The following is a 9,436-nucleotide window of genomic DNA, read 5'->3' on the forward strand; positions in this document are numbered from 1 at the left end:
GGCCCTCCCTATGGAGTGTGTGGCTGTAAGTACCGGATCCTAAGTCCACGTTTCACATAATTCACGTTTTTCACTCTTGCATGTTTTCTTGGTTTTTGAGTCATGTTTCTCGATGGTGTGAATTATGTCTTTACTGCTTATTGTTTTCCTTTATATTAAACCTAATTCATAAAAAGTAAAAAAGTTTAAAGCTATAAAAATAGTAATCTAGCAAGTCTTAGGAATCTGACTTTAAAAGACCCAAGTTTTCGTACAATACCAACTTTCTGGAGTATAGGTCAAACAAAATTTTCAAACTTAAAAAGAGTTTTCCAATATTGTTTGGGGGTGGCGTAATCATGTTGCCACCCTAAGCCTGTCATGTTTACTCCAGTAAAGTTTGTGTTAGTTAGTACGTACCAGTTTAATTGTGCTTCATATTATCATATCATCTTTACAATATTTACATTCATAGAACGCCAATTTTGCCACGTTTCTATGGTAAATTCTTTCCTTATCTCTTTACACTTTGAGGACAAAGCGTTCGATTGTTTGGGGGTGGGATAGAAACATTTGCAAAAATTAGACACTTTTAGGATGTAAATTATGCACTTTTATTTATAAAATGTTAAAAATTATAAAAATTAGTTAGTTACATAATTTAATTGTGCTATTGAAGTGTTTCATGAACCCCCTTTTCCCAAATTGTTTGGGGGTGGTATAGAAACACGATGTAAATGTTAAGCACATATTAGGTTGTATATTAAGTATTATTTGTCTTAAAAATAATAAAAATAAACATAAAAATAAAAAGTTTATGCTATACAGTTAGGAATATTGGTATTGTTTCTTTCTTATGCTCTTAATAATCTAGAAGTCTCACGTAGCTTTTGCATTAGAATAGTTTTTAGAAACTTAGGTTAATATGTAGGTAATAATCTTTGCATCTATCTATAAATATATGACATGAGTATCTATGATTGTTTGACAGTAAGTTTCTGAAATCTAGGCTAGAGTACTTATTCTACAAATCCTATGAGAATATAGCCTAAAGCCTTATAAGAGTGAAACATTTGAGAAATGACACAAGGGAGAAGTAAAATCCGGATAGAGAAATCACACGTCCACTTGCTTGATCACTAAACCATATCCTAAGTGAGAATTTAGGCCCTCTTTGGATCGATATAGCCAGAAATTCAAACCTATGAATTATTTTCCGCTAGTCGCCCCTCTGAGCCTTTCTTTAGCCTTTCATAAACCACAAATCCTTTATCCTGTTACAAAAACAAAACAAAAAAAAAAAAAAATCAACCTACCCAATTTAGAATAAGTCTGAGAATAGAATGAGGAAGAAAGAAGAAGAGAAAAAACACAGATAAACAAAAATTAGTTAGTTGCTTCAGAAAATAAAGAAAAGAAGTTTCCATCCAAAGAAAAGAAAAATAAAAATAGAAATAAAATAAAAACTCCAAAAAATAGAATAAAAGGAGTCAAAAACCAAAGAAAAAGAAAAAGAAAAATATGGCTAAGGATGGAAACAAAGTGTAGAAGCAAAAGTAAATAACAAGGTTTTCTCTAGTTACATAATATGAAGACTCTATTATCTTAGACTTGTCCTTTTTGAATATCTATTTCCTTCCTTCTTAAACCATCTCCTAATCCCCGAAACACCTAATAAAGACCTCTAGCTCAATTAGGAATATGTTAGTGTGATAATAAGTGGCAGATGTGTTTGCTCGACTCTGGCTTCCTTGTGTGTCATTGAGATTGTAAGGTAAAGTGTGCCCACCACAAGACTAGAGTAGCTTAAACTTGAGTGGAAAAATCAGAGTGTTGTATCTTGACTATTATTGTGAGAACCTACTTAAGGACGCTATTCCGAGTTTCAGAAATGGACCTGCTATTGCATTTCATAGTATTACTCATTGTATATATGTTTATTGTAGATGATTAATTATTTTGCATATATTAGCTTAGGTTTTTAACTTGGTTATTCTTGTTCATAGCTAGGCAGATGTATAGATAATTTAGAGCATGAATGAGGAAACAATAATTTTATTTCTTAGTCGTTGTAGTATAGATGAAGTTTGTGAGTACCTTCACTGGAAAACTCTCACGAGGCTATAACTCGTCCACTAGGGAATTCCTAGTGGTTTAAGGCCTTGTTGCATATGGTCAATGCAATCGCACTCAGCGAAACGAGAGTAGATAGAACTCCATTTTTGGTCACTTATTCTAATTTCTCATCTTTGCTTGAGGACAAGAAAAATGCTGTTTGGGGGTGGTTTGATAAGAGCCCAAAACTGTAGTTTTAACCCCTTAACAATCATACTTTTAGACCAATTATGTGAGTAATAATTAAGAGTTAATAATGATTACGTGTTTTTATGCATTTCAGGCTTCAAAGTCTATTATGTGTAGAAATGTGCCACTTTAGCAAGATTCAAGGAGACAAAGCCTTTGTAAAGGCCGGTCAAAAGCTGAAAAGTCAACACGGGGCGTAAACTTGAAGACAAGTCGTGAGAACTTCCGAAGGCCGTATCTTTGGACTCAGACCTCGGAATTGGGAGTATCTTATGTCAAAACGACCGGCTTGGAAAGAACTTTCCAATGGTCTAAGTCTTGACCCAATCAGAGGAGGAAAAGTGGACGAAAAGTCTGTTGAAGCCAACTGCAGCTGAAGAGGCCTTTTTGGACTGAAAGAATTGGGTTTTGGGCCTGATTCTCTGGCCCGAAATATGGATCCAAGCCCATGCACAATTTTTGGATCTGAACATATAAAAACCAAAGCTTAACTCTTTGTTAATGGTAGATAGTTAGACCTAGATTAGAATTAGATTAGTTAGCCTCCATTAATGAGTTTTAGAACTTAGTTTTAGAATTTCATTTCTTGTTTTAGATTAATTTCTTGAATCATTGAATATCATTCATTAGATAAATAAAATAGTTATTATTCTTGTCATTTCGATTTTTGTTATTTCAATCTATTAGATCTAGTTTTAATTATTGTTGGTTACCATTTCTTAGTTGTTAATTAGATTTTAATTATTGTTTAATTTAGATTAATAAATTTCGAATCTTGATATTATGTTTAGTTTAGATTCATATGAAAATTATTACGGAATGATTCTCGGCTAAACCTCCATTAGAGGGGCTTGAGAAGCCTTGATGAAAGCTTGATTCCGATTATCGTAGAGTCGTCGTAATTTCTATTCCACTCTAGAAACGATTAATTTGCCATGAGAATGGGTTTAATCATTCACATGCTAGTTATGAATTGGTAGAAATGTCATGTGTAATTAAGGGATTAGGAAGAACCAATTGTTCTCGTGGCGATTCAATTCGGATTACTGACGATTATTGGATTAGTGAGTTAAGTTGAGTTAAGGTGGAATCAATCCCCCCTAATTCCTTATTATAGAATCAACGTAGTATTTCCGTAGTTGAATCAATTATAGTTGTTTCTTGTGGGTAGTTGCATCGTAGTATAATTCCCTCGTAAAACTCTCATTAGACTTAAGACCGATTAATTAGACTAGAAAACATTCCATGCTAGAGAACTAGGAGTGGAACGAATTTGTTACTCCACTCTATTTTGATAGAATTGAGAGTAGAAACTTTGATAAACATATAGACTCATAAGATATTTTTAGTTTACTTACATTTTGAGTTTCATCGTTCATTTCGTAGGTAAACTATTCATTTTTATCGTTTATCAGTGAGTAAGTTTTATTCTTGCTAATACAAGAAGTGCCTGAACACAGTATCATACACTTTTAGCAAGACCCAAAAAGTATCCTAACATGCGCAAACGGTGCAATGTATGTTCAAGATTTCAAAATTCGTTTTTGCAGGTATAGAGTTTTGAAAACTTTGGTTTTGGTCTATATTTTACTATACTCTGTTCAGAGGAACTATTGGGCGTGAGACTAGGATGGCTCTACTACACATCTTAGAAGGGTAGGCAGTCACTTCACCATGTGGTGTGCTACCAAGAATCTCACTCACAATGAATCTGGGGGAGGGGAGTGAGGAAGGTAGTTGGTCTACCGGAATCTGGTAACTGATTACTCTAAATCCTCGTGGCTATATTTTTGTCCTTTTCTGGAGGAGCGTGACTACTTTAGGCACTAGTTGATTGATTTTAATTCATTTTTTTTTTGTCTAGGGCTTTCAAGAATCAAGCAACGTCCAATTTACCAACATTGGGTAATGACTTCCCAATGGTTGTAATGTAGCTCAGGTTCAACCTTATGCGCGAATGTAAATTGCAATGCAGAAAGTAAATTTCAAACAATCACGTAAGTATGCTTGAACACACAAGGTATCCTCTTACTTAGGCTTCGAGGAGGTTTAGAATTTACTTCTCAAGCCGTGCTTACATACTGCTTGAGGAGAAGGCGATGTCAGATGGCGCGTGATCTGAGAATCAGGCCCAACCTTTCGAGCTTTACCCTGTTGTAAGTTACAATAAAAGACCACTTAAAAATCCCACAAGTTGGTATTTTGATAATTTATACAACTTTGCCTTCAAGAGCACAAACTTAAAACTAAACTAATATTATACTAACCTAATAGATTAACTAGTTTTAAATTAATAACCTAGATTAACTAAAGTCAAATTTACTTAGAGTGTTGATTACCGAGTTGATTCATAGTGTGTGAGCTATGATCCACAACTTGCCTCACATACTTGAACTTCCTAAGGTAATTAAAACTCTAATCCTTTGGTAAGTATATAACTTAAACCAAGTTTAACCCATGTTCATCATAAGGAATCAATCAAAACCCAATTTTTCCTAATTTTTTTCATTTGTCTTTTTATCTCTAACTATTACAAACAAGTTCCACTATTACAAAATCTGGGCTTGGAGTACAACTATTCATCAAAAACCAACTGAACTGCCAAAAAACTAGACACACATCTTTAGAGGTTACTAGGCAGTCACCTTTAGCCAGCTCGCAGTCGCCCATTGGCACTGGTGAAGCTCGGTCGTTCTTTGGCTGTGTCTTTAGCTCCTTTCCAGCTTTGTTGTCCCATAACCTGATTTGTAAGAAAGTACATCAGTACTGAAAAACAATAAAATAAAATGACGAAAAATTGAAAAAAATAGAAATGAATAGATGAGAATGATGCCCCCTTCTTAGATTCTCAACTCCTTAAATACATGACAGCAGTACCATTTGAAGCTTTAGATAGTGGTGGAAACTTCAAAAGAGTTTGTTTTAGAAGTGAAGATCATCTTAAATTGTTTAGAGTTTGAGTGTGGGAGTTGTGAAGAAGAAAGGTGGACTCTTGTATGGATTAGATTGGTTTTAAGCTAATAAAAACATTGAAAGCTTTAGTTGTTGGCATTGAAATAACTTGAAAACATTGAAAGAAAGATTGATTAAAGCTTGAAATAAGAACAAGTAAAATAACAAGTTTTGATTGAAAGGAAATAAAACAAACAATAAAGTAAAAACTTGAATTGAAAAACTAGACAAAAAATTAAACAAACCAAATGGTTTGGATCCTAAGACAATAGATGGTTTCTCTCTCCTTTATTTTGGGTTATATAACCCTACTTTTACCTTTTATAGATTTGCTCTTCTCCATTACAAATTAGACACTTCACACTTCACTTTTGCTTTTGCTTTTTCTTTTTGCTTTTTGATTTCTTCTTGACCAAGGTAGGTTTTGGGAGAATGTCATATTTTAAGATAAGGGCCTCCATCTCTAGTCTTCTGAGTTGAGGGCTTTGACCTTTGACCTTGACCTTTGATGTTGACTTTGACTTTTTCAGCACTTTTTCATAGTAGCTTCTGGTCTTCATAATAAGCGTGATTAAGGCACCTTTTGGTGTTAAGACGCAGCTTTTATGATAAGTGGTCTGAAATACTCCCTAACCTGAAAAATGCAATAAAAGCTATGAGTTGTCTTTTCGTTAAGCGTAAGAAAGCTTGTAATGCAACAATATACAGGTAATAAAATGCACATTTAGGAGCTGATTAGTCTTTTATCAAGTTTTTGACCTAGAATAGTGCCAACAGCGTAATCGCTGGCATCACACATGAGCTCAAACGATTTTGACCAACCAGGAGGTTGAATTATTGGTGCAGTTATTAAGGTGACTTTCAACTTTTCAAAATCCTGCATTCATTCCGAGTAAACTCAAAGGGTGTGATAAGAGCCAAAAACTGTAGTTTTAACCCTTTCAGTCATACTTTTAGACCAATTATGTGAGTAATAATTAAGAGTTAACACTGATTACGTGTTTTTATGCATTTCAGGCTTCAAAGTCCATTATGTGCATAAATGTGCCACTTTAGAGAGATAAAGGAGCAAAGGTCGGTTACTAAGGAGTTCCGTGATTAAAGGCCAAGTTTGAGAGAAGACAAAGCCTTTCTAAAAGCCCTGTCAAAAGCTAAAAAGTCGACGCCTTGCGTAAACAAAGACACAAAGTCGTGAGAACTTCGAAGGACATATCTTTGGACTCAGACCTCGGAATGGGGCCTACCTTATGTCAAAACAACCGGCTTGGAAAGAGTTTTCCAATGGACTAAGCCTTGACCCAATCAGAGGAGCAGAAGTGGACAGAAAGTCTGTTGAAGCCAACTGCAGCTGAAGAGGCCTTTCTGGAGTGAAAGAATTGGGTTTTGGGCCTGATTCTCTGGCCCAAAACATGGCTCCAAGCCCATGCACGATTTTTGGATCTGAAAGTATAAAAACAAAAGCTTAATTCTTTATTAATGGTAGATTTTTTTGTAGAGAATAGTAGATTTTTAGGGTAGAAAATAAAACTAGCTTAGAATAGAAAGTAGCCATTAAAATAGCTTCTAGATCTAGTTTTTCATGTAGATTAATTAAGTTTAGTTCCATTTCAATTATTGTATTAGATTAAACCTTTGAATCTTGTTCTTCATTTTAATTAGATCAATAAAGTAGTATTTTTATCAATTTCGATTTTTGTCATTTCCATTTCTAGATCTAATTTCAATTCCTGTCCTTATTTCATTTGAGTCATTAAATTAGATTTCATTATTGTTTAATTAAGTAAATTTCAATTCTTTATATCATGTTTAGTTTAAATGTAATCGAAATGATTAGCGTAATGATTCTTGGCTAAACCTCCATTAGAGGGGTTGAGAAGCCTTGATGAAAGCTTGATTCCGATTAACGTAGATTCGTCGTAATTTTCTTTCCACTCTAGAAACGTTTAGTTCACCATGAGAATAGGTTTAATCGTTCACATGCTAGTTATTAATTGGTAGAAATGCCATGTGTAATTAGGGATTAGAAAGAACCAATTGTTACGGTTCAATTCGGATTTCAATTTGTAGTTAATAGGATTAATTTGTTAAGTTAATAGGATTAAGTCGAGTTAAGGTGGAATCAATTCCCCTCTAACTCCTTATCATCGAATCAATGTAGCATTCCCTTAATTATTCCCATCGTCGACTAGTTGCATTTCGTGGGTAGTTGTATCGTAGTCTAGTTGCCTTTTTCGTAAATCTCTCATTAGACTTTAAGTAGAGAGTACAAACACGTGAGAACACAGCATGCGGAAGGACTAAGAGTGGAACGAATTTGTTACTCCACTCTAATTTGATAGACTTGAGAGTAGGAAACTTTGATAACATAGCAACATAAAAAGTTTAGTTTTACTTGCGTTTAGAGTTTATCGCTTTATTTCGTAGGTAAGCAATTCATTTTATCTTTTATCAAATGGCGCCGCTGCCATCTTAGTTTCACTTTCGCACTATTTTCGTAGTGTTAGTACTGTTCTTAAAGTCCCATTTCACCCACCCACCCTTGTTTGATTCATACTGTGGTTGTCCATTTCAGAGTTGAAAACTTCCGGTCGAAAATTACACCGAAGCGGCGACCATCTAACTCATTTGGACCACAGAGCGACCAGCCCCCCACCTTTAAACTCTGGAATTCTAAGATACAACGAGCGCACGACCAGCGCCACCAGCAAATTTTTTCGGATTTAAGCGGTTTTGATTCGAACTTTGATCTTTCATATTTTTCGGTGTTCTAACCTGTTATACACTTAACAAAAGCGTAAACAAGGCGTTATTCATAAAGCGAAGCAAGGGCCTTGTCAGGTATTCCTTTCTTCCACACCTCGCATCTCCCGTTAGAGGTTTATACTAGTATATCGAATTGTTTGGAGTGTTGGCGTGTTTAGCTAAGTTGGTCTTAGCCTTGTATGAGGTTAAGGTCCGGCGAACAAAACACCGAGCGTAAATACACAACAACATCAACAATCAAGTCTATCTAGTATACCACCCACTACACCTCTAGCTACTATTTCACACACACCACCCACCGATATAATGGCGGAAGAAAGAGAGACCTCTCTCGACTTCTACAAAGCCTTGGCGATAGCCCCAAATCTTGCATCGTTCTAGCGGACCGATTGGGGATTTCGAATCCCTCCAAATATTTTTAATTTGTTACCCGTTTTTCATGGATTAGACCATGAAAAACCTTATCAGCACATGAATAGGATTGAACAACTCCTAACAACATTCCACCATCCTACGGTTGGTACAGAACAAATTAAATTAAGGGTATTCCCTTTCACCTTAGCCGATAAAGGCGTCTTGGTTAACGCCCCAAGCCCTAATTACGTGGACTTCGTGGGCTAAACTTGTTCAGCTGTTTATGGAACATTTTTACCCACCCCTAAAGCGGATGAAATGCTTTCCAAGATTCATTTCTTTCGACAAAATCCTCATGAAACATTTTCAGAGGCTTGGAATCGTTTCACCGATCTCCTTATAGAGTGTCCACATCATAACTTAGCGAAAGACACGTTAGTTCGTGCCTTTTTCAAAGGACTTCTACACCACCATAAAGAAGTCCTTGACATAATGAATGGGGGTAGTTTCTTAAGCAAAGGAGCTTCGGAGGCTTATAAATTTTTAGAGGACCAAACTAAGCGAAATAACAACTGGGGGGGTAGTGACGATTACTCCCGCTCCGCTAGTTCTTCTTCAACAGTTAAGGCTACCAGTATGTTTGAGGTTAAATTAGATCCTGAGCTTAAAACTCTAATTGAATCCCTCACAAAAAGGTAGAGGCCATTTACGTACAACAAAAGCCAATCCCGTCATGAATGTAAATTCAAATCCATGTAGTTTCTTTTGGAGCCACGAGCATCCCGACTCCCACGTCCCTATAGCCTATGAACAGGGCTTGTTCCATTAATATGAACCTAACCCCTTGGAGACAAAAATCCCAACTTCGATTGGAGAAATAACCAAAACATCACACCTCAAGGGTACAATAACCAATATGTTAGGCCTACGCGGCTTTTAATCAAGCCCCACTACGACAAGGGCGGGTCGGGGAATTTTAATAATTATAACAACCAAGTGCAACCTCGACAAGGTCAAGCACAAGGTCAAAGTAGTTATAATAATTATAATGCTAGTAGAGGTATCGTTCCGGTAAATAATAACT

General features: G+C 35.7%; 1 pseudogene; it reads right to left on the reverse strand.

The window, feature by feature from the left end:
- Positions 1 to 8,680: 8,680 nt before the first annotated feature.
- Positions 8,681 to 8,774, reverse strand: LOC147487628 (small nucleolar RNA R71; annotated as a pseudogene).
- Positions 8,775 to 9,436: the final 662 nt, after the last annotated feature.

Source organism: Coptis chinensis, chromosome 7, assembly GCF_015680905.1.
Source record: "Coptis chinensis isolate HL-2020 chromosome 7, ASM1568090v1, whole genome shotgun sequence".
In the NCBI taxonomy this organism is placed as follows: Eukaryota; Viridiplantae; Streptophyta; class Magnoliopsida; order Ranunculales; family Ranunculaceae; genus Coptis; species Coptis chinensis.